The sequence below is a fragment of the Chinchilla lanigera genome, unplaced genomic scaffold (genome assembly GCF_000276665.1).
Source record: "Chinchilla lanigera isolate Chin_1 unplaced genomic scaffold, ChiLan1.0 scaffold00011, whole genome shotgun sequence".
NCBI classification, from domain to species: domain Eukaryota; kingdom Metazoa; phylum Chordata; class Mammalia; order Rodentia; family Chinchillidae; genus Chinchilla; species Chinchilla lanigera.
Window position 1 is genome coordinate 907,189 of NW_004955412.1, and position 26,581 is coordinate 933,769.

General features: G+C 42.4%; 1 protein-coding gene and 1 long non-coding RNA gene across 2 annotated transcripts in view; one reads left to right on the plus strand and one right to left on the minus strand.

Annotated features, from left to right (window-relative positions):
- Maml2 (mastermind-like transcriptional coactivator 2) overlaps nt 1-26,581 on the minus strand; it is a 188,975-nt gene that overhangs the window by 57,822 nt on the left and 104,572 nt on the right. The gene's annotated exons all lie outside the window — the stretch shown is intronic.
- On the plus strand, nt 7,653-9,841 carry LOC102003849. The gene is made up of 3 exons (XR_259961.1): nt 7,653-7,746; nt 8,226-8,349; nt 9,493-9,841. It is a non-coding gene; the product is annotated as an uncharacterized LOC102003849 (long non-coding RNA).

The window sequence follows — 26,581 nt, forward strand, 5'->3', positions numbered from 1 at the left end:
GGGTCACAGAAAGAACTGAATTCATCAAATGGAAGAAATTTTTGTTGGTCAGAGAACTGAGTGAAAGCGCAAATGCCCTGCAAGTGGGTTAAACTTCCTTTACAGCCTGCAAGAGAAGTCAGGACAGAAATCGGTGCCGCAGAGAAATCTGTGCCTGCCAGGGTGACGCGAGGGGAGGAATCTCCCCTTTCCCCCTTTTCCCACCCTTCTCTCCATGTCTCTCCTAGTCAGCAAACTTCCGTTTTTTTCTATTTCTGTTATTGTTTCTGGTTTTGCCCTTGGGTTTCGGTTTTCCTAGGTCTTATTTCTGAATGAGAGGCTGTTAAACCGCACCATTTACTTCGGAACGGACGGAACTATTTTCTTCTCCTTAGCCTGCCTCCGCCACGCCAACAGGCAGTGCTGCCCAGGGAGAGAAACCGGCCGGAGGATGGGTCTGCGGTCCGGGTAGTGCAAGAGGGGGAGGCGGGGCTGAGAGCCCAGGCGGACCGGCCAGGTGAGGCAGAGGCAGAGCTAATGAGAAGCAGACGCCACCACCATTTTCAAGGCTGCCTTAGCCTAGGGAAGTGATGAATTGCAAGAATGCATTGTGTTCCTAGCCAGGATACTGGCAGAAATAGCCCAGCTAGAGGACTAGGATGGAAGTTTTTTTTTTAAAAGAGCTTAGACTTTAAAAATAGATTTTTCTTTGTCAGCAAAATGTTCTACTTCAAAACTATGAATGGAAGACTGCCTTTGCCGGACTTTCCTTTTTACCTCAAATTCTGCAACAATATACAACTTGTCTTCAAATTAAAGGACAAATGCTTCCACAAAATGCACTTAGATAGTCACAGCTCTGAATAGGTTTGAAATATTTTTAATACAAAGGACAATCTTAGCCTTTAGATTTGCATAAACAAAGCCCATTTACACCGGGGGTCCCTGAGGAAGACAGGTAGCATCTGGACATAGGTCCAGGAACATGCCCTTTCCTGTTCTCCTCCTTCCCTGGCCTCGCTCTTCCTTTCTTCCTTCCACAGTTATTTGTAAAGTATCTCATAAGTGTCAAGAGTCTGTTTAGGGAAAGATGGTGGAAAAGAAAACCTAGACATCACTACCAAGACCTGTGCCCTCCAGGTTAGCCAAGAAGTTTATAGGGACTCCACTTTAAAACTTATCCTGCCGTTCTTTTTACATGTTTTGTCCCCAGTATCAGAGGCCCTGTTTTCTAACACTAAATTTGTGAGACTTTCCTCTTGGGGAAGTGTTTAACCCAACACCTCATCAGGGCCTTACAGTGGGAAGGCTGCAGTCTCGTCTGAGCTCTCCACAGATGCAGACCAAGTTTGCCTCTGGTACTTCCTACCTCCCCCTTCTTAGTTACTTTACGCTGTTTCTTCTGGTGTTTGGCATAGGACTGGCACTCAAGCTAATCGAATAATGCAGTCATTCAATGAATAAATGATGCTTTTCCTGCCAGACACCCATGTTCTAAACTTCATTTCACTTTCTGCTTAACCCACTCACCTTCCAATGCAAACTCAAAGCAGTTTTATCTTATATCCTGGCTCTGGCTCTTCATAAGAAGACACCGTGGGTAAAACACCTCATTCTCTGAGTCTCAGCTTCGTCATCTTTCAAGAGGAATAAGGAACTTACTTTGAAAGTGTGCTTTGAGAGTTTTCTGTACATGGAATACTTAAATCACGTCCCTAGCCTCTCTCTTGTGGTACCCTGGTGGACATTCAGTGGATATTGATTACGCCTTCTCTTCCTCACCCTTCTGATGGTTTTCTTCAACTATTAGAAAAATGGTTTTGTTAGAACAAGTCAAGCTAAGGTGTGAGTGAGAAGTGAGTTTGCAGCCCAGGGTGGAAAACATGGACCTTGCAGAGAGCACCCCATCATTCTCTGTCCTTCACATGAGATATGCCACAAACCCTCTAAAATTGTTTTAATCTTGAGATGGAGTCTCACTAAGTCACTGGGCTGCCCGGGCTGGGCTTGAGTTTGCCACACTCTGGCTGCAGCCCCCAGGGTGCTGGGCTCACAGGGGTGCGGCACCACGCTGGGTGCTATCCGGATTTCTTCCTCACTCTGTGCTCCCTCCAGCCTCCATGTTCTGTTGGGACAGTTGCTCGCCACTCTCACTACTCCAGCACTGCAGATATAAAAAGTCATTTAAAAGTGCCCTGCTTTTGAAAGGCTGCTAAGCCTTGTATTAATCACAATTAATATTCTTTTACTTCATGTAATGGGTGAGCGGTATTACCTCGTGCCAGCAAGTTAATGGAAAACAATGAAATCTGGATGGAGAAATACGTGTAAGAACCAAAACGCACTGTACAGTTACCTGATCAGAGAAAATGCCATAAGTAGGTAAATGTACATCCTCTACTTCCTTTGATGCTCCAAATAAAGTTTAGAAGGACAAAACTATTCTAATAAAACCCATCTTTGATTTCCTAGAAAAACAATGTTGTGCTTTCTAATTTAATTCAGGAAGGAGAAAATGATTTAAAATAATTTTTGGTGGATGTAGGTCATTTTATGTATGAGTTTCTTTTCCGAGAGAATGTGTTAAGGGGAGCTGAAGTAAATAAAGTGAATTAGAATATCTCATTACATTTACCTTCGCTGAATAATTACATGATTGAATACATCTCTTCAACTTTCCTAAAGAAATGGTTGCTGTATCTGACAGAACCAGGATTTTTCCGTTTTCTTTTTTCCTTCCCTGAGATTGGCACAGTCTGTAAGGAAACACTCATTTATAGTTTCCAAATGCCGACATGTCTACATTTCCACATCTCTCCCTACCCCATATGCAAGTTTTAACATTTATTTGACAATTAAACTGCCTAATTTAGAATTTTGCTGGCCAATTTCTTATTCCGTCGGGGTGCGGATCTATGAATTAATCAGAACAAAGTAGGAACGTGCTAGCCATAGTGAAAGGATTTAGTTTAATTTTTCTTCTTGGCAGGAATACATGTTCAAGAACATTGTACAGACAAAACATGTAACTGATTTTTTTGGAGAGCTACTAAACTTCCACTGTAATGAACCAGTCAGTGATGTAGCTAATATCAAAAGTAGGAGTCTGTCGATTTAAAACCTGTTCCTACACTACTTAGGGTATCTTCAAGGTAGATGATGAGTTCTAATTACCACTTCCACTAAGAAGACTGTGACAGGGTAAGCTGCGAATGGTGACTACAGAACTGCAAGCTATGCTCTACTTTTTTTTGTTTTTTGTTTTTTTCTCTGGTAGCAGGAATCGAACTCACGACCTTGCGCTTGCCAGGCAGGCGCTTTGCCACTGAGCTAAATCCCCAGCCCCTGCTCTACTTTTCTTTACTACTCTTTGTACCTTAGGCCTTTTTGTCACTCATATTATAAATTCCATTTCAGAATAGATAATACAGAGAGAAAAAATTTTCAAATAAAGTTAAAAATTTCCTTTGTCTTTCATATTTTTCCCTTTGTCTCCTTTAAATTTAGTACTCCCATTTCAAAACGTCTCTCGGAGATGGGGAAAAAGATTAGGGGAAGGAGGGAGGCAGGAGGATTTGAAGTGGGCGATTAGAGGGATCAAAAATGATTGAGATATGACTTATGTGTACACCAGTTCCCTAAAATGCATATAATGGTTATGTATTACAAATGTACACTAACAGAAATTTTCCTCGAAAAAGTCCTCTTTCTTTGTTTTCACCAAAGGAACTACGAGTCATTTTTAAAGGTAATGGGAAAGCCACTGCTGTTAGAGATTTGCTTAATGGGACAACACATAGTTTATAAGCCTTTTGTTAAAGTTTACTTTTATTAGTACACATTTGCCATACGTAAGATCACATTCATCCTGGGGAATCTGTACCTGTACAAGCCGATTATGTGACGCTATCCCAGAACATAGATGGTGGGGTTTGGGCCAACACTGTACTTTGTCTCTCGGCTGGCTCTGCCATCCAGAGCCGACTGACCTTGGGCAAGTCTTGTATTCTTTCTAAGCTTCGGTTTTTGTTGAGAAATAGAGCTAATAATACCTGATGACTCACCAAGAGAGTGTAGGCAAAGCACTTCGCACTGTCTCGGGCCTGCAGTAAGAATTTAGTAAGTAGACACTGCTGTTATTGTCATTCAGGCATGGAAGCAAGCGGGGTACTTAATCTTCTTAATACTTTTTTACCTTTTACTACACCACATCTCTGCTATCTCAGGAACACTGAGAAGGTAAAATGATCTGTGGTTCTCATCGGTCTAGCTCACCCTAACTACTTCCAGTAAAGATAGTAATTATTACTAATAATTTAACTCTAGGAAGTAAGGGCTCCTCTGCGGTGTTCTTACTTAAGTATATTGGCTCCTGCGCACCTGCGCTTGGGGTTCATTCACACTCTACTGGAGCTCATCTTTTACTATGATCTTTTCAACATTTTGCCTCTTGGATCTCATTTTGTCCTCCCCACAGCCTGGTAAGAAAGGGCAAAACTCAAAAGATCCTCAGGAGTGTGGCTCGGGTTGGTTTAACCTGCTCGAATGACTGACTTCCACAAAAACTGAACTCCTCCGAGTGTTCATGCACAAGAGTCTTGGTCAGAAAGCTGCCTAATCTTTCAAGGCAGCAGCTGTTGGCGGCAGGTTGATGACCACGGCCGGGGCGGTGTCAGGAACCACGGTGCTTGGGTTTGGGTCGTTGAACAGCAAATACAGCCCTGCCTGTGTCTTTCCACTTGGGAACACATTTGTGGTGGGTATGTGCGGTAGGAGTGTGATCTTCACGAGGACATCGCATGGGTTTCTCAGGCTGTATTGTAAGTGCTGATTTAGATGTGCGGGCAAAGAGTTCACCAAAAACTCTCCCGTTTTTGTGTGAGAATCTGACCTTTGCTTAACTTCTTAGCTTGGTTTCCCTGGAAACAGATAAAGATGGTATGTGTCAACTATGTCACTAAGCAACATTACATATGGTAAAAACGAGCCCCCTTGGTAGAGCGCGTCTGAGCTGAGGGGAAGTACAAACGAGCTGTAAACACCTGAAGCAGAGGCTGTGCTTGAGCTTCCTGGAGGGTAGCGCTTCTCCTAACTATCGTGTTCCTGGAGAGTACATAGCAAGCTGTTTCTTGGGGGTTGTAGAAGGTTACTGATTCCGGTGGGATTTGAATCTTTTATGGAACGGGAGTTCCTTCACCTGCCCAATAAAGATCTCATCAACTGGCAGCTGAGTTTCCAGGGCTCTAAGTAAGTTGTAGAGGAATGCATGAGTCTCTCTCATTGCTAGAAATCTATAGTTTCTATATTATATTCTTCTGAGTACACTGAGGTCAAACATTGTGTGGGACAATCTTGAAAAATCTCAATGTCTGTATGAGTCCATGAAACACCCCTACTGAATGTTGCAGGTTGCTCTAGTGCCATGGCAATTTTCTTTGAGTAACAGATTAAGCATGACTTTCTGGGCAGGAATCTGAAAATAAGGGGTTCTTTTGAAGTGCTTTTATCTCCATAAATAAAATCATTCACCTATCCTTTCATCCGTCTATCCATCAATTCACCTATCCAATAGTTATTTAGAATCTACAGTGTGCCAAGAATTGTGCTAGGTAAAAAATCAAGGCTCTTTTTCTAAATAAGCTTTCATACCTTGTAGAAAGAAAAAAGGTATTATATTGTTTATGAGTGATAATAGTAATACTAATGAATAATATTTATTAAAGCACTTTATATGTATTATCTCATTTGTTAACAAGAATTCTGTGAAGTATCACTTTATAGACATGTACACAAGTATGTATCATTTTATAGACATGTATACAAGTAGGTATTATTTTATAGACATTTTATAGACATGAAATTGAGGTGCAGAGCTGTTGCCTCACAGATACCCTTGTACTGTGGCATCTGATCTGTTGCGTCTGACTCCAGCTTTTGTGCCTTTAGTACAGTAGTTCATGTGGTGTGTACCTTAACAGGATTTTTGTTTAGCTCAAGAGATGCTTTGCATATTTCTATTTTGCACAGTTTTTTTTCTCACTTTTTTTGTGTAGGAGCTTCTGACTAGCAATTTCAGTGTTTGGATTGCTTTGCAAAGTAATTGAAAAGGTAAGTTCACTCAGTATATCGTTCCACACAGTTGGACAGGTAAACTTTGTCTCTTTTCTGCCCTCTGCCTAGATCCCTGGTTCTCCTGATGCCTTCTGAGTCACTGGCTGGCAACTCAAACAGCAATTGGTGGGTTTTCCGACAGTGTGGGAGATAGAAAACTGGAACAGAGTGTTCAAAGCAAACTGCTGAACGAGGTCCTTGACCCCGAAGTTTACCAGGATGTAACTGCGGGCTGTGTTTCTCCTCCAGGTGACGGAGGAAATTGGCTACTGTTAATCTTTACCAAGCTATGCTCATACAGAAATAAGTGAGTCAGGAGTCACTTCCCTTTTGCCACACTGCCAATCCTCAGATGTAAGTACGCTTCTTATGAACAGTCTTTATTACACACGCGGCCCACTTATCTCAGTTCCAAACACATGTCAGAAGGAGGAACCATAACGCTAGGCTCTGATTCCTTCCTGCCTATCAGCAGCTATTTTGTCTGGTGTCACACGGACATCTGGTGTCAAAACCATTGGGAGCTTCTCTTGCTGTGGGGTCTTAGGACAATTTTACACTTTGCAAGTTTTCTTGAATACCTAAAGGAACAGAGAGATGCTCCCCAATCCACTTCCTAACCTGCTTAGCTCTCTCAAGCACCGGTAACAATTTTGTATTTATTTTGGTGGATGATTGGGTTCCTCTAGTCCTTGCCTAGGATGAGACCTGAAGCCAAATATCACCGTAAGGCAAAGGACCTCAGAAGAAGGTACCGCTTCAGGAGCTGAGGCAGGTCTGGGCTGCAAGTCAGGTGGGAGATGCACGGAAAGTGCTGGTCTGCTGGCATTTGTACTTAACAGAACAAACCAGAACTGCACTTAGCACTCCACTCAGTTCACTCACCAACGTTTACTGAGCAGGTACTGTGCTGAGTTTGGGGACAGAAAGTCACTGAAGATGGTGTCTTCTCTTGAGAAGTCATTCAACGTTCATAGAACATAGGACACATTCATCTGTTCATTTTTAAAAACAGGAACACTGGTTCTCAAACTCTCATAGAAGAAATGTTCACTACTTCCTGTAGCCTAGAGTCTTAAAATGTCTGACTCAACGAAGAAAAATATTGTCAACCGCCACCAAAGTCTCCTCAAATGATAATTCTGTAGCAGAGTGATCTTGATTATCTCAGAAATCCCTGACAGAAATGGAAGCAATATAAATAAACATAAAAGAAAATAGAGGTGCTGTAACCCAACTATAAATTGCTCTTCCCTGACTTTCTTCCAATCATCCAGGGTGAAAGTAGGAAGTTGGTCTTTGTGGCAGAGAATAGACCAGCAGCTGTTCTATATTCTGCCAAGAGGAGAGAGTCTTATTTTAAATAATAGCCAACAATACATCCTTTGGGACTAGAGACTTGGCCAGTGGAGGGGGGCCTGGAAAGAGAAGAGAGGGCCAATGGGATGGAGTGGGGGGGGGCAACACATGAGAGGATGAACTGGGAGAAAACCCTATCAAATTTTCCTGTGTACTTATGTTTCTATGACCTCATTAGGGTGACTACATAATGCTACCCCAATTATGAACTATGAAGGAAAGAAGGGGCAGTATTCTCACTAGCAGTGGCTGATGTGAGACATTAACGTACCAGTAGGTCATGTGGGTGAACAGTCGGTATGTCTGGGAACATCTCCTTCTTCTCTCTTCGTCAGGCTGGTATTTTCTCTACTTCTTCCTTCCTTCTAGCCATATATGTGTATTTTTAATTCAGAAGTAGAGATGGAGCTCACAAGTTGGTGACTCATTTTGAGAGCTCTTCACGGGAGACATTTATGAAATGTGATTTATTGTTTTATATCGTATTAAGATAGAGAGAGAGAAAAAAGAGGAACAATCTTATAGTAATGCATGGGTCTCTTACCACTTCCTCTCTGCAAAATCCCCACAGGACTTCCTAGCCAGATGCAGAAGGGGGTTCTAAATTTTTTCATTTCTTAGGACATTTTTCTACATACAGAGAAATGCCATTGTTTTCACAGAATCGTACTCGTCAGTGTCCTAATTTTAAGTTGAGACTCCAAATGAGTTTATTTTGGGGGAATGCTGGTTATGGGTACACTATTAATGTCCTAAAATTTTTAATCACATACTAGGTCTGTAAAGTTCATCAAGGACTATCTAACAACTGAGGAAATACAATGCTCAAAATACAGAAGAACCTGTTCAGATAGTTAAAGGGTCAAATGAGATCCGGCACCAATAGGAATGGTATGAAATGTAAGTATAACATACATATTTTCCAAAGAAAATTTAAGAAGGGTCTTCTTTATCCATGGATCTTCTAATGAGGGAGAGTGTGGGAACGGGGGGGGGGTCAAATAGAGATCAGCGCTGTTAAAAGGGTCTCTCCCAGAAAGAACGGGCTGTTTAGCCGGCATGTATGTCTGACATGTGGTTTAAATTTTATATACTTACCCTTTATTCCAGTGCAACCCTGTTTCACCACTCTCTCCCTCTCTTTCCATTTTCTCTTATATTACCTCTGGCTTTAATTTTTGGGCTCCCAAACGCAGTTGTGTCAGCTTCTCCTTTCTCAGAAGATGAACAAATGCTCCCATGATTGCAAACTAAATGAAAAGCTTAGGCAGGTAGCCCTGCACAGAGTAGGTAGGGGTATGTCTTTCTGACTAGGAAATATACATTTTAAATATGAGCATGACAGACAGCAGGTTAGGGAGACTGTACTCTAGCTGGGGGTCGCGGGGAGCATTTGCCTACGTCAGTAACCAGGCTACTTACTGAGTTACTGTCCTGGCTCTTGACGCTGATTTTGGCTGCAGTATCTTAACCGTCCAGCAGGTGGCATCTGCTTCAAAACTCACATAAATTCTATTTGCATTTCAAGACAAACAGGATACAGAAACATTGAAACCTCTCTTAACTGACTTCTACATTTAATACCGAAGGGCTGCTGGAAACATAATTAGGGATAGAGAATTAATTTCCCTTCTTTTGATAAGAGTCCTCCTTCTCTTTAGACATAAGCATGCAGGAATACTTAGGAAAACCTCAGTAATTTGAAAGGAAAACACAGTCAGAATTAAATCCAGAAGGTTTCTGTAAAAGGCTATGACTTTAGTTACTTTCAGGGCTAAATAAGGGCTAAGTACTAGTGGCAGATGCAGAAAACAGATAATCTCAGACCTCCAAACCTCTTCTACAGGAGGGTAGGGGTCAGTTCCTCCAAGAAGTGAGGGACAAATGAATACAGAAAGCTTTATGGAAGTTACCATACAGGGCATTTTTCCTCTGTACTTTCAATGAAGGGATGGGTGTGATTGAGTGACTTCTAACGTTTAATGACACCTTTGCTGCAGTGCTTTGTAAAGCTCACACATGAATACACTGATCCATTTCCAGATGATCCTGGGGCCTCTGTCCTTTTGTGTCAAGCACAAAGAAACAAGCGAGACAAAGAAACAGCCCATGTAACCAAGCTCCGAACAAGATTTAAACAACCGACGTGGTGAACATCAATCTTAGGATGTGTTACATGAAATGGAGTCATACTCCAGAAGAAATGCTGGTTATATTTTAAAAGACCGCTTTGTCTAAAGAAAATGCCAAGTGGAATTTCCATGCAGTAAGTGATCTTTCTACAAGAAGCTGGCAAGACAAAAGCAACAACGAGAAAAGGTGAAGAGTGGCTCGTGTGAAGTGAAGTTACAGCATTATAACCTCTAAAAAATAAAACAAACATAAAAAAGGAGCTGTGTTTCCTTGTTTTTATATTATTTGTCAGGGATCAGTGTGGGTTTGAGAAGGGAGGGAGGCAAGAAATCAAGAGATTTTCTGTGCCGCTTTATGTGAGGCATTTTATTTCCCTGGACCTCAGTTCCCAGGTAGGTAACTTGAGGGAGCAAAGCAAAGGACTCCTGGGCTCGCTTTCGGAGCGTGTTTGCTCCGAGGCCGCACCCCTGCGCCCTGGGGCGGCGTGTTTACCCTCGCACGTGAGTCTCGGGGTCGCACGGTGGGAACTCGGCCAGTGTGGGGGTTTGGCATCAGTCTGGCAAAATGGAGCCCCTGGAAAGGTGGGCGGGACAGAAGTGTTTGAGAGTCCTGTGAGCCGCGTGCCCCCTTTTCAGTTTCATAGCCATTTTCTTAAGAAAATAAAAACAAAATAAACAGAAGCCCAAGTTTGGAAGCCCAAGTCTTAGAAACGGACCTGTGTTGTTCCAACTTTCAGCTGAAACACATACTGCGTTTTACCCCTGGCTCCTTTATGTACAGCCGGGTGCACTTCCGTGCATCTCTTTAAGTGTGGAATTTTAACATGCCTGACATTGCACAGTCAGTATATACAATAGGTTCTTCAGAAATGCGGAGTTTGAACGCGTGAAGCAGCTGAACGCTGATTTGCATGAAAACTGCAAGTACACAGTACCCAGAAAATGTATCTTTGACATCTTGGCTTCCAGAGAAACAAACTTCCTTTGTTCATTCACAAGTCTGCTCTGTTTCCACCTCAGATTTAATTACTTTCCAGTTCTCATTTGCGTATGTGTGGGCTACCATTCACAAGGCGCCGTCGCCTCCTGCGGGAGGCACAGATCTTCTCATTCAGAAAGGAAAAAAGTGTGGACAAGCATTTTGATGGCATAGTATATGCTTTAGACACAAAGCAAAGACTATATTCTAAAAATACCAACGCCCTTGAAAAGGAATATGCTGCTTGGTAGACTGATCTACATATTTAGATTTTCATTATATGTCAGATACATAAAAAGCAATGACTTTTTTCCTATGAAACCAAGGGCTTTTGGAATTTGGTTTTTTCTCTTTTTTTTGGTACCTGGAATCGAACTCAGGACCTTGTGCTTGCCAGGAAGTCACTTGTGCCGCTGAGCTATATCCCCAGCCCAGGCTGCTGGAATTTGGAAGGACTTTATAGAATCACCTACCTCTACCTGCTTAGTTCACACATTAGGGAAATGAAGCACAGAGAAGCATGAGTTTTGCCCCCAAGCACCCAGAAGCAGAACTAGAATTTTTAAAACTTACACATCAGAATCAGTTACACAGCTACGATCACCAGATTCTCAACATGTTCCTCTACTGGCACGCACCCTTTCTGTTTCTCTGTTTCTCACATTTACTCTCTTTGAAGCAGGTCCTCTATGAGCTATTTGGTCTCTGATCTGAGATTGATCTTCCCTGCACGCCTCTCTTACATCTTTAAATTCTACCTAAATGCAATTTAAACCAAATGACCTCATTTACCAGCCATCTCTCCCACATCTGTCCAACCCTGTGTGCATCTGTCCATCCGTCCTTCCAAGCACCTATCCACTTCTCTATCCAAATCCAGCTTCTGAGTGCCCAGCACTCACCTCGACACGGTCAACAAAATAAAATGCCCCTCTTCCTCACAGTATGGTTGAGTTTGCTCATGATTAATCTTTTAAAAAGTCCACCAGCCTTACAGCTGTTCTTAGCAAGTACGTTCTTTTTTTTAAGACTCACATTATTACAACAAATGTTCCACTTTCCTTATTTTCTAAATACAGAAACATTTCATTTGTTTGGCTCTGGCAGAGAACGAGGTGTTCCATATAAGTAAACTGTGCAGCCCACTGAAACCGAAACTTTGAGCAGAACCCTCCCTGAAGTGTTTCATACTTCCCTGCCTTTGGGAAGAAAAGACACTGAAAATAATTTAACTTTTTTGTAACACAACCCAGAGTGATCTCTCAGGAACATTTGTCACTGTACTGGGCCACGATGCAGTTCTGTGTCTGATTTCCCAGGTCTCCCTTCAGTGGTGAGGAGTTAACACTTTCTACTGCACGTGCTGCTTCCTCCCAGCAGCCCTTTCCTAATCTCCCTTTCATCGTTCAGGGCGAGAAATCATATCAGGGAATGCATGGAAAATATATCTTAAATCTGTGTGTCACAGTCAGTAAGGCTCCAAGGAAGAGTCTGAGGTCTGCCCATGGCTTTAGAGGGGGGACTTGTGGACCACAATTCCATATTGTGTCTTCTGATTACTTCCAAATTTAGGATGACACGGGGAGAGCTGGAAACACCAAGCCGCCAGGGCAAGCTGGCCACCGCGGCCGTCACCTCTGCCCTGAGCAGACAGCAGCACAGGAACGTCCAAAACCAAGCAGTTCCTCACCAGAGTCAGGTCGCCTCTGTGAGACAACCTGTGCCCGTCGTTCTTAATTTCCAGCTCAACTGGACTCCGGCACCTGGAGAGGCCATCGGGGCACGGGGGCGCCGTGCTTACCAGCTGTGTGCGTTGTTGGGGCATGGCGCCTGGCTGGAGGCGGGTCATGGTGGGGGCAGCACTTCGGGGGGCGTACCTCTTGCTAGTGCCCGTCTCCTGCGCTCTGTTCCCGGGGTGCCGCTACGTCCTTCCACCACAACTCTGCTTGGAGTCCGCTGAGCATAGACCGAAAGCTCTGAAGCTGGGAGCCAAAAGTACCCCCGCCCTCCTTTACGTTGTGGGTGTTGAGTCCTTTGTCCCACCAGTGGAATAACTGACAGAAATCCCTGTTCCAGTGCAGTCTCGTTCTTTCTGTTCCTTCCTGCCAGAATTTATCTCCTGTCCCCTGGCATTATCATCCAATAGTCCCATTTTCCACTGGTAGTGTGACCGTAGTGTGACCTACTGTTGAATCCTGTACCACACCCTTCATACAACAGGATCTCATGTACTCACTACAACAACTCTGAGAAGTAGATACTACTATCTTTTTTTAACGGAGAAACCAGAGGTACAGATTCAGGCAATTTAGGAAGTACAGAAGTGGGACGCTTAGCTTGACTTTGTCACAGAATTTACACGCCGAAGACTGTAACTCTGAAAAGCTATGCCTAAAATAGATGAAGGAACTTCTTATTCACCTTAAATCTACACCTGACCCAGCACGAGGTTATAAGATGAAAGCTGCCTGGTTATGGATGAGGGCAAGTGAAATGAATAGACACTTCTCAGAAGAAATACAAATGGCTAATAAATACATTGAGTTCAACCTCACTGACCATTACACAAATGGCAATTAGAACATCCTTGAGATTCCACCCTACCCCAGAAACAATGGCTACCAGGAAGAAATCAAGTAATAACGTATGCTGGCCAGGCTGCAGGGGGAAAAAAGAAACCATCCCACACTGTTGGTGGGAATGTAAACTACTCTAACCACTATGGAAATCAGTATGGACATTTCTCAAAAAACGAGAACTAGAAATTCCATTCAACCCAGCTACTCGCCTTCTCAGTATCTTCCCCCAAAAGTTAAAGGCATCATATTACAGTGATAGATGCATACTCATGTTTATAGAAGCACAAGTCCTAAGAGTTAAATCTTGGAAGCAGCCTGTATGCCCATCAACAGACGAATGGATAAAGAAAATGTGGTATTTATACTCAATGGAGTGCGACTCTGCCACAAAGGATGATAAACTCGATTGATCTGTAGGAGAATGGATGCATCATTTCTTTCATTATTATCATTAATGAAATATATCAGACACACAAGCATGGTTTCTCTTATGCGTACCTAAAATATAAATAAAGAGCAAAATAAAAGATAATAGGAAGTGAGATAAATCTTTCTCAAATGAGAAGAGATAAAGAGATGAAGAGAGGGGAATGAAGTGGAGGGGAAGAGAATAAAAAAGAGTTATGTTTTACGTACGCATGCAGCTTCACACAAGGAACGTCATCATTCGTGCTACAGTGTACTAATGAAAAATAAGAACAATTCCCTCCAAAAATTGGTCTGGACTTCAGATTATCCTTTGTCCACTTACAGAATTTGTCAGATCTTTTCAGGCTTCTGCTGTCCTTCCAAGTTCTCTGCTTAGGCTTTATGAGGAATGAGAATAGCAGGAAAACAAAGAGAAGACTGGTTGATAAGCACAGAAACAGATAATGCTACCACGTCCCGTGCAGTCCAGTAAAGTTGACCGGAAACAGTCAACGGGCAGGTATTCTCCTAGTCACCAAGGACCTGAAGATGGATAGAAGGCGTCTTTTCTTTGAGTATCTGATCATCTTACGGGACAGGCAGGTTTATAAGCAAACAATACGTGCGTGTGTTGCATGCTAAAATAGAAGGACGATAAAAGCTGCCGGGGAGCCTCACATGTAACTCTCAGGAGAAGATGATCCTGGAGCTCATCTAGAAGGCTGGGCAGAGCCAGCAAGGGAGGGGAAGAGCGCTGCGGGCAAAAGCACGGACGAATAAAAGCGATGCGTATGGTGCGTTCACCGGGAGAAAGCCATGAGCCGACGTGGGAAGTAAAACAACTTTGTGTGCTGAAGTTTAAAATAGCTGGGTAAAAAACTCCATCGCAACAACGGCCACCTGCATAAATGCAATAACTAAATAAATGTATGACTAAATTACCTTGCACAATTGTAAGCGAACAAGCACTTGGAATTTTAGAAAAAGCTAGTAAATTTTACACCACAATGAACCAGTGATGCTTTTGACTTACCAAATAGGACTCGAAGAATTTGGAATCTATTTTTTTGTCATTTAACATGACCTCCAGCTAGGGATGTAGCTCAGTGGTAAATTGCTTCCCTAGTATGTGTAAGGCCCTTGGTTCAATCCTTATTACCACAAAACAAACAAATTGGCAAAAAACTTATTTCCTCCATTTATAAATTTTTGTCCTCGTGTTTCTGTAAGCAAATCTAGACTTTTTAGGCCATATGTCTTGATTTTTTTGAAAAAAGAAAATATTTCTATTTATATTATTGCCCAGCACAAGATCAGCCACATAACCATTTTATGGCATTTCAATGAGAAGTAATGCTTGTGCAAGGTCTCAGAACTTACCTAATGAAAAGGAAATGTGAACTTAAGTGAAAATTACGTGGTATTGAACTTCATCCCTGAGTATAAACGTGCTATAATTCGCTAAAGCTGAGGTCCTTTTTCTCAAGACCAAAGTGCCATGTTCAATATTACTACTCCCTGGGAGAAAATTAGGGTTCATTGGCAATAAAATTACCTCTTTAAATCATTGCTTAGTTTGAGTTTACTGGACAGTATGAGAGCTAGAGTAGTTATTCCTCTCAAAACTGTGGCAAAGCAGTAGCTCAACGGATAATAAAATTATTTTACTAAAAATATAATTTGCTTTTCATAAGACAAAAAAACCTTGCAGCACTCTTCAAGGCTATGAAGTGAGAAATTAAACCCAAGAGAGCTAGTGATTTTTGAGTCCAATGAAAAGTTGAACCTAAAATTGGCTCTTCTGATCCCTAAGTTAATTCTGCTTCTTAAGAAATTCTCTGACTTTGTTTTAAGCAAAGTAACAGATATTCTTTGGACTATAATTGTCTGATTGCATTGCGTTCCTTTTCTCCCTTTTTTCCCTCCATAAAGACAGGGTTCGCTTTCAACCTTTGTGAAGAATGAGGTCCATATGACACAGTGCAGCACCTGAAAGGGACTAGTCTCTGTTTTGAAGTGAGCTGAAGAAGGCAAGCCTGCAATGCCGGTTCCCTTTTTTGAACAATGTCTCAGGAGAGGAAAATATAACGGTAAGAAGCAAGTTGGAAAGAACAAACATGGCTCCCTGCAAGTGCATCCACTGTTCAAAAAGAGATAAAAATCTAAGCCAGGTTTGTTTCCTGGGGATACAGATGGCTCCCACGTGGTGAGTTTCACACGAGGGTGTCGCGGTGCGAGGAAGACTGCTACAAGTCCAGCCTCTCTCTCCCTAGATTAAGGTGTGAACCCTGTGACAGTTTTTTCTTCTCCTACCCAGACGTGTGTACAGAACGAAAAGAAGAGCAACGAATCCGCTTCCCCCTCAATTTTCTAGTCATTTTCAACGAGCAAAACCCCTTGCTTCTGAGCCTATTTGGTGTTCCCGTTGCTTCCAGCCCTCTGAGCCTCCCGAATGCACACAAGGATGCTTTCTGATTGGCTAACTGGTGGCCCATAGTAACAGTAACGCCAATCAAAAACAACAAATCCAAGCCAGGACCTGATGGGTTAGTTAACTTCGGGAACACAGACTCTTCTAAGCAGTGAGGGACTCATTTCCTGAAAACCTGTTATGTTCCAAGTAAGGTGAATCAGAGGTTAAACGTGAATGCCGTACTCTACACAGGTGCTTCACCGAGTCCAAGCCTCCTAACAAAGCAGAAAACCATCACACTGTGACAGAAAAGTTCCACGGCAGGCATTCGGTAAGGAAAAAAATCCTATTCGAAAGAAAAATAACTATTTGAATAACTGTACTTTAAAAGAGTCTCCTACTTTGATATTCTTTTTTTTTCATAAATTAAGAAAAAATAAGTACAAAGCCAGGGCGGAGTTAGTCAGGGATATTTTTTCTGGTCTTGGTCTGTGTTACATAGAATGACTTCAAGGAAACAGAAAGTTGCTACAACTGTGATGTGGCATTTATAATAAATGGTCCACCCTCGTGCTGCCCAGACACCAGGCGATGTCACTGGCGACGCCAGCGGGGTGACGTCGCATTTCCTGTGCTGCGTGGACCCCAGTACGCACGCAGACACCGCCGCGAAGCACAGGTAAAAAGTTCACAGAGGGAGGGGGCGCACAGGAAGCGCTCTGCGGGGCTGTAAGCTTACACAGGCATCCAGCTGGAAATAACTTGGGAGGGGAGGAGCGGGGCAGACACATGGTAGTAATCTGAAATTTACAGGGGCTGGGATAGGGTGGCGGGGTTTTCTCTCAAAGGGATTCTGAAACACGGAGTGATGGGGGGAGGGAAATGTAGAGTCCAGTTATCATAAGTGGGGAGCAGACAAGAGTGTGCCGGACAGTTCTACCACTTAGAGCACCTGGAGCACCTTAGAGCACCTTAGAGCACCTTAGAGCACCTTAGAGCACCTGGAGGGGGCTCTAAGTGGTAGAACTGTCCGGCACACTCTTGTCTGCTCCCCACTGCCTCACAGTTCTTGTTTTTAAGATCTGTCTTAAAAGAGTCACCAAAGAAATGGGGTTGTTTCTTTCTTTAAATCTCCCCCAGAATGCTGTACCTAACAGGATTTTTCCTCCTGGGCCTTCTTCAGCGGTGTGCTCCTCTCAGCGGCCCGTTTCCTCCCTTTCAGTTTCTCCCACTGTGAGATTAGGCGGTTTTGACGGCAAGGATGACGTCTTACGCATTTCTGCGGCGCTGAAGTCAAGCACGATCCCGTTGCTCACTTCTACCCCATCGCACGAGAAGCCTTTCAATGGCTTCCCACTGACGTTAGGGCAAAATCCCAACAGCTCTCCTTAGCCAGGCCTCTACTTACACCAAGTCCTTCGGCACTGGGTCCCCGTGAGTCCACCCGCAGCCAGCCTCTCCAGTCCGTCCCTAGCTATCCTGTCCTGGCACCTTCCTGCTCTCCCACTTCTCCGCGCTGCTGTTCCGTGCCGGCCTGCTGTGTCCGCCTCCTCTCCTCTGCATCTGCTGCCGGGTCTCCCTCAAGGCTCATGATCATCTACTGCCCACACCTCCCCGCGCCCTCCGGTGGCTTACTCGTCACTTTCAGTATGGACTGGTGGCTGTTTCTCCACGTAATTTAAAGTTCTGGGAAGTCAGGGGACGGCTCTGCCTTTCTCTTCGCTATGCCTAGCACACCTAAGCCAGGAAGCTTAGATGTATGCGTCTAGTGCAGGAGAACTCAATTTTCTTTTGTGTAAGAAAATAAATAGTTACTATTATAATAACCACCAGGGTGCTGAGTACGTGCGGGTGAGGGTGTCAGATACTTGATGGGCATTTTGCCACTAAATCATCCCATTTTTCCCAGCAGTCATATGTATTGTCACTCCTATTTATACATCAGGAAACCAACCCTGGGGAGTTAACTGCCTAGGCTACCTACTCAAGTGCTGAAATTTGGCCTCAGCACGCTACCCCAAAGCTTATGACCTTAAGTGAAGACTTCTTTTGTTTTTGTTTTGTTTTGTTTTGTTTTGTTTTGTTTTGTTTTGTTTTGTTTTGGGGTCCTGGAGGTTGAACCCACAGCCTTTGCACTGAGCTACATCCCCGGATCTTTCGAAAAACATTTTTGAGACAAGTTCTCACTAAATTGCTAAACTGTCCATACTGGCCTCATACTCTCAGCCCCCTTGCCTCAGCCTCAGAGAGCGCTGACAGTAGAGGCGTGCACTACCACGCCTGGCTGAGCCACACTGTTTCCTGCAGCTACTCAGTAAATGCTGATTTTAGCTGAACACGGTGGGGCACTCCTATAACCTGAGCACTCAGGCAGCTGAGGCAAGGTGCTTTGTGAGGTCAAGGCCAGCCTGCGCTACACAGAGACCCCATCTCAAAAATAAACAAACAAACAAATAAATATTCATTTTTAAAACTTGAGAAAATATTAATTTCTCTCAGTTTGCTAGTCCTTCTATAATAGTACTTGATTTGCGTTCATGTAATTAGAACTATTCCTAATTCTAAAAAATGTTTGTAAATTCTATACCCAAATCCAGTCCCAATTTCCTTTATTTTAACCTGTAGATACAATATTTGCAGGGCTAGCGTTCAACCAAGGGTTAGGTTATGCTCAGATGTTGCCTGGGTTAGACATGAGGTGAGTTCACGTGTGTGTAATAAGCCAAGGTGGCCAAGACATCTTTTATCCAGAGAGTCTGAGGCTCATGAGTAGTCGGCTTCTGTCTTTCTAAAGATACGTGATTCAGTATGGCCCTTCAGTGGCTTCCCACTGACATTAGGATAAAATCTAGCTTAGCATCAATGCTCTCAACAATGTCAATATTTACTCCACCATGAAAAATACAAAATCAGGTCATTGCACAACAGCTCAGTGTAAGAAGCTCAGCTAGCACGATGACTCAGTAATGGGCCATTTGTGTTCCTGGATAGATCATATGTGTTCTTGGACAGAAGGGTGGGAGCATAAACTACTAACCACTGTGAAAGTCTGCCCCAGAAAATGATTTCTATATTGGTCAGGTTTACTCTAGAAAATATTTGTTAGAGAGGAGAACTTTTAATATCCCTTCGGATTCTATGGGAAGGAACAGTTGATGAAATGTTTATGTAAATGATTCTGAATGTTGTCTTGTCTGAATGTTGAGAAAAAGTTTCACAGCATACATACAAAAAGCCCAAGCTTTGGATTCAAGAAGTACCTAAGTGAAGTTCTCTCTCTGTCCTTGTATTTATGTACCTTGGGAAAAATCTCTGGGCTTACTAAGTTCGGTTCCTTTTCTGTATACAATAAATTCACCAGTATATTTTACACAAGGAAATCTCTTCTGACTATGCAATATGCTTCTTAGCTTTTATGCAAGTTAGTTAACTTGGGTGCACCTCAGTGTGTCGTATAATGTGGAAGACAATAGTATTTTCCTCAAAAATATTGTTACTAGGGTTAAGTGAATTAATAATGTAAAGTACTTGGAACAGAACCCAACACAGAATAAATCTTCATTGGCTTTTAATTATTATTGCTATTATTATTATTTTAATTATTTTTGCTATTATTTAATTACTATTGCTATTATTATAGAAACAACTAAAAATTTTCACTTTTAATCCTGAGTTTCATATTTTATACACTCGATCACTGTTTATCATTTTGCTTGACTCCTAAGAAGAATACAGGTTGAAGGTTTAGAAATTGTTAGATTCATGCCTTAAACCAAGAAGTCAACATCTCAACAAGAGACTGTATTCTTAAGAAACCAGAAAGAATATTTGTGTCAAAGTGGACAGGAAATAGCTTATTTCTACAGCCTAAAGTATCTGATCTTTTAAAATGATTTAAAATATGTTCTAAATACATGCCTGAAGGATTTAAAAATGCTTAATCACATTAAAGAAAATTTCAAGAAAGGTCATTAAGCAAATTGCCCTGGTTCTATCACATTTATTCTAAAACCAACATAAAGAAAGAAAGGTTCTTGTAATGCACCCAGAACGGCAATTGGTATGAGTTCTCAAGGCACAGCAGGGCAAAGCTGTGTATTTTCTTTTGCATTAGGCCTCATGTACAATACTCTGTGTGTGTGTGCCCTTCTCTAACACTCACATACACATACACATGTACATGCACATGGAAAGAAAAGAAAATAAGGCAAACAGCCTCGGTGCAGCTGTTAGTTCCCCCGAGTTCTTTGGATGACAGCACAGACACTAGCAAGAGGAATCGAGATTCATTTCTTAGCTCTCTCCAGTATCTGTGAAGAGTGACCCCAGGCTTCTCTGATACTGGGGAGCTATCTTACGACTTTTTATAAGCCAGGAACGGTAGCAACTTCTTAACACAAAATGCATCATTTAACACTTACAATAATCATGTGTGGTAAGTATTAATCTCATTCTTACAGATGATGAAACATGAGGAATTTAAGCATTTTGAGAGCAGTCATGGAGCTAGGGATCAGCAGTCAGAATTGAAGCAAAGTGTCTCACGGCAGAGCTGCCGCTGTTCACCGCTGCTTTGTTTGACACGGGGAACCGTATGCTCAGCACTGGTTATCTTTCGTGTTTGGCACAGGGAAAGTGGCTAGGTTGGTTCTTGACTCCCCACACCCCCAGCTCTGCCCCTCCTTTCCTCCCCGACCCTTTCCAAAAGAAGATTGAGAGAACGCACTCACAGACAGTAATCCCTGAGTTACCCTTCTCATAGAGTGGAGCTGAGCAAGCCGAAAAGCCAATGGTTCTTCACAAATCCTGCCCACAGAAATCAGGGTGGGCATCTTCCTCTGTTATGCCCAGCACTGGCTCTTGCTACCATGCCCAGACCTTCCTGTTGGATCATCAGTGCTTTGGGGTCCTCTCACTAATGGTGACAAGTGCGTAGCTAGTGCCCTTGTGTGCTGAGCAGCCCTCGGGCTGGCACACACTGCCATTCTGAGGTCACAAGGCAGAGCTCATCCCTGTCCCCAGAAGGACAGTAGCTCCTGAAGGGGAAGAGGACCAACACCCTCATCCTTGAAGAATTCTTTGCCTACTCCTTGGAACCTCAGCTATCCTGTGGCTGAAGGTGTAAGAGGGAAGGGAAACAGAAGGGAAACACGATTTCACAGCTGGACTGCACAAAACACACTTTACTTAGCCTCGAGCCATCTATCTTCAGACACAGTACATGCTCTTTATCGATGATGGATCTAACGCTCTTTCCTTCAATAAGAATTGACCTAAAATGAGACCAAACTTAGCTCAACATCAGGATCAGACTTCATGGGCTTGATTATATTTGGTAAGGAGGAGGATAAAAGGTCTTTTATGTGTGCAGTGAATATTGGTTAAGCATTTACCACGTGTCAGACGCCGGAGAGCTAGGAGTATGGCTATATGAAAATGAAACGGCAGCTACTTTCAGAGGGCTTAAATTCTAGCCGGGTAGACAGATAGGAAAAAACACAAGTACACTGACTAGTGTGCCCAAAGGCGCTAAGATCTACGCAGAAAAATGAGTGTAGATAGCAGAGAGAACAGTATAAAGGGAACTGGAACTGTAAAGTCTCTGAGCCGGGCATGTTCTAGTTGCATTCTGGGAAGGCAGGTGTGGCCGGAGGGTAGAGAAACAGGCAGTAGGAGTTGTGGGGGGGAGGATGGTGTGTGTGTGTGTGTGTGTGTGTGTGTGTGTATACACTCACACATGGTAGCTTGTGGGCAGATCTCGTCAGGCTTAGTGATGACTTTGGCTTTACTTCGTGAGATGGGAAAACAGTGGAGAAATCTTGAGGGAATGACGTAAGTGTCTAACACACCTTCCCAATCAGGTGTGTCAGCCTTGCCCTTCCAATTCTTTCTTCTGCTGCTAAGCTCCTATTTGCTTACTTGTTTCTGAAGTCACAGCATCTCCAGGTCAATACTCTTCTGTTCACTATAGCCTGACACTATTTTTAAAACAGCTCTTCAAGACAGGGACTGCCTTTCAGAATGCCTCCTTCCACACCACAGAGCCTGCACTTAGAGAAGCAACAAGGAGCCATTTCTACCGAAGCAGAAGGGCTTCTTGCATTCAAACAGCCCTAGAACAGTAATGTTTCCATCTCAGAGAGTAAGTCTATTATGTCAGCAACGACCCTTTAAAACACAAATTATCACATGATCTCTGCTGAATGCAGGGTAAGTAAGGATTCAACAAATGAAATACTTCTGGAAATTATATTCTATTTGAGTCTTTTAAAAAATCACCCTTTAAATGTTATTGGTAAACAAGATTTAGAATATCAAAATTGCTGCAAAGATTTGTTAAGAATCCAAGAAAGAAAAGAAATAATGCGGTCTATTCAGTTCTTGGAATAAGATATTTCACATTACTTTGGATGTTATATATGAAAATATATATCTATGACTACCTGTATTGGATTAATTTTCATTTCAAACTTGTATTACTTACACATTTCCAAAGAACTTCAAATACCATATTTTGCAAGCTTGTGGTTTCAAGTTGCTGATTTAAAGGTCTTCTTGACCTCTGTAAAGAATTTTAACATTTTTTGCAGGCTTGATGGCCCGAGGGTGATGATAGAATCAAATACACTTATAAGTAGGGTCAAATAAATTGAAAATTCTCTCCCAGGAAATAGACAGTTTTATGAAGAAAATACCCGCCAAACTTAGTTTTTTAACAAAAGTCTCAGTGACATTTCTGGTTCAACAAGTTTTCTTTTAATATAGTTAAATGTCAACAAAATTGTTACTACTTAATTATCTGACTACCCTGAATCATAATAATAATAATAATAATAATATATATATCATTTCACTTAGGAACTGTTTTGTTCTTGATGATACTCACTGTTTCACAAGAATCGTTAGCTATTGGGAAGAAAACTATCTTCTGCTGATTTTCACTACTAATGTAATTGACCTGGGTTGATTTTCTTCTTCATTACATAAAAAGTCTGCCTTTTCACAGGTGGAGGTCTGTAAAGCAAGTCTGTGAACTGCCCCTGTCCTGGTACGTCCCTTCTAGTTCCTAACTCTGGTACAAACTAGAATTTCCTGGGGGAAACCCTCACCACAATAGAAGAAAGAAAAGACGCTGACTCCCAAAGCGAGGAGATACTGTGTTCATTTTCCCTCTGTGTCAGTGTGTTTTAAAAAGTGTGTTATTTTAGCTTGAGAGCTACAGACCTAAAAGGGAGGAGAATAGTTTCTCTTTCATTTCTCTTCCTTCTCTTTGTTTCTTTCCCTCTTCTTTCTCTTACTTCTTTCTTTCCTTTTAACTTAAAGTAGCTGAAGTATTTCTATTTTTAAATTAAAATAAGCAAAGAAATACCAGATAAATCAGAGTATAACTTTTGGAGACATAAATACATTATAAATTAGAGAAAAATCATATTGCTTAGATCTGGGTTTCTGACTTAGATCTCCAAATTCACTTTGCAACCGCAGCGTACACACAGCTACGAATCCAGGGCAGACTACAGACACACTTCATTTTAAACTCAAGGGTACTGACTACAACAACCTGACTTTTATCTCTTGTTTACCTCTGAATTCACTGATTAATTTGTTGTTACTTCGGGATTTTTGAAGCAGCTGAGACTCAAATACATCTGCCAGGCAAAACTAGGCATTTACTAAAGGCTACAGGACCTCTGGTTGGGAAAGAGCCGGTAGAGGCTGGAACTGTACCCATAATTTATGTTCTGTTATTTAGGCATATATGCAGCATGGCGGAAGAGTCAGATAAAAAAAATTGTCATGAAGGATTGGAGTTTCCTAAAGGAGAAGTCTTTAGGGAGAATCACAGGGTAGGGTATAAAAGGGGGGTGACTGAGCTCTAAAACCACTGGGTCAGAGGATAGCAGCTTTGCCCACGTGGTGACTGACAGCTGTAAGTGTCCTGAGTCAGCTAGCTGTGTGCGGCCGAGGCAAAGACAGAGCTGTGTGGGAAGAGAAAGGATGTCATTTGAGTTGAGTTCATTTGGGACCCATAGCCGTGGAGATGTGTTGCTCTAGGCCGTGCTGGCCCGTGGGGTCTGCCATGTAGCTCAGGGTGGCAGGTAGTACTGAGCAGTTCATGCTATGGACTTAGGAGAGCAGTTCACACTCTCATTTTGGATTCTCAAATAGTTACAGTGTAAACAGAGCTGGGAGTTACCACGGCCAGAATTCGAGTTCTCAAAGAGAAGATGGCATGAGAATATTACAACCCGTGAGATTCTGGCTTTGATTTTATGTGACCTCATCTGTCCTGATGGTCTGAAAAGACTTGTGGATACTGAGGTACACCGGGTTTTATGCTGCCCCTTGGTGACCCAGTCACCAGATCTCATGTCTTCCGTCTGTACTCATCCGAAAGCCGTGTTTTCTGTGTGCCTTGATCTCTCCTGCACAGGCCCAGTGTATGAAAGAGGCCAACATGATATATGGCCACCAGCCATCCTGAAGATTGGCTGTCCTCATGCGTAGTTCATCAGACCAGTCATAGTCACAGGAAAATCATTCCTCAAGGCAGCTTTCTCTAATTGCATCAGGAGGAGGAGTCCTCCCTTCATTTATCTTGCTGTTGGACCAAATATATCACAGATCTTTAAAATGTCTATTGCATTAAAAATAAAGAAAACCAAGTTAGTGAGCTTTAAGTTTTTGTGAGACAGAAGGATATAAGATTTATTCAACCTTGAGATAATTAAAGCAATTAATACAGCAACAGAAAATTACATGGAGTCACAGATGTCCCCTGACTGCTCACTGGGTCTCCCCACCTTCACTGGGCTCTGCTTTGCTCAGCCTGCTTGCCTCCCAGCGCTCTTGCTACAAGGTTAAGGCCACGTGTCTGTGCAGTGAAACACTGCCCCAGGGCGTGTCTTGAAGACACACAGAACAATAGAGCATTATACACTTTCCATGCCATCTCACCTGCTCAGTACCTTTGCTAGAGCTGCAGTGGGGATGAAAATGCACCCAGCACTGATCTGGAATGAGGAAATCTTTCTCATCCATGTTCTTACAGTGTAAAGAACGCGATTCCTCTCACATATGCAAAAAGAGAGTCATGATTTTACTAGAAACACCTCTAAGATTCATATCACCTCTACAATTCTCATCTTAAATTCGAGCATTTACATAGCTTAAATAAATTAAACTATTTTTGCCTCACGAACAAGGGCTGTATACGTCAAGGAAGAACAGGAGGGAGACCAAGTTTCTTCAGTTTGAAAGAGTGGCTCTCAAGGACATGACCATTTTCTAAAAGAACTGCCTCACTGGAAAAACAGATTTACTACAAAATGAGCCCCGAACGGGACCAGAAAGCTGATCTCAGGCCAAAGTGACGACGTGTTTAAAGCAATGGTGCCAAAACTGGCCTCTTCCGCGGCACTGCCAAAGGCAGCAGGCAAATCCACCGTCTCCCAAGGCGGTACACTCCGTTTGTCACCCTCTCACATGTGTCTCCGAGACTCAACGTTCTCTTGGTGGCTCCATGTCAGCGAAGGGCTTTTAGACCTCAGTCCAAATCTCTTCTCGTAGGGTTTGGCTCAAAATATCGATAACCATAAATTTCCATATTTATATCTCCAATCTTCGAGGACATAAGAACTATTATGGAAACCAAATACAATCTTAGGGATTTAACTTACACAATGAATCGTGTGCTATGGTATTAATACTGTAATAATACTGAAAACCTACCTGAGTTGTATTACATTCTTTGAGCTGTAAATCCTTTCTTTTACTTTTGTGTTTTGAGCAAAATCATCTATTTAAGACATGCAAAGAAGCTTTTTGTTCGCTTTTATATTCTCCTGTACATTCGATATCTCCTCTTCCTTTTATTTAACTTCCTTTTTGCTAGATTCACATGTGCTTAGAGGAGTCATCCTAACTGAGAACAATGAAAATTTAATGGAGTGAAGCATACGTACTGTCTTGGGTGAAAGTAGTATGACATAGTTGGCATCACTTTCTATACTCCAGTCAGTTGGGTGCACTGGAACGTTAACACCTCCACTATAACAAAGTAGAAAGTGACATATCTCTGGTTGGGTATCTGCTTACTTATTTACTGGATGGGAGCCATGTGGAACATCTAGTCTAATTGTGTTCTGCATCCATTTCTGAGGATGTTTTCACTTGTGGAACTGAGAAATATAGGGTTCATGGAATGAATTTACTAAATAGCTAAATTTACTGACTTTTAAGGACCATCATTTACTCTGTGGTTATATTCTCAATTTTTAAAGGCTAAAATGTATTTTCTTTCATGAAATTATGATGACAATGGTCAGTAGTTGTTTTGGTTTTAATGGCTTTACGTAAAATGAGCTATGGCAAAGCTATGTCAACTTTCCCATTATAAAGCATAAATATAAAAGATCATTTGATCTGTTTATTTCATTGCAAAGTTAGGGAAATTGACTCAGTATGATAAATTGCCTACATGAGGTCACTCAGCTAATCAGTGTCACTGAAGCCATGTTGCTTTGGGTAAGTTCAGATCCTCAGAATATAGCAGTGTCTGACGGTACATAGCATGCGGCCAAATTCAAAGAACTACCCCAGAAACTGCTGTCGTGCACCT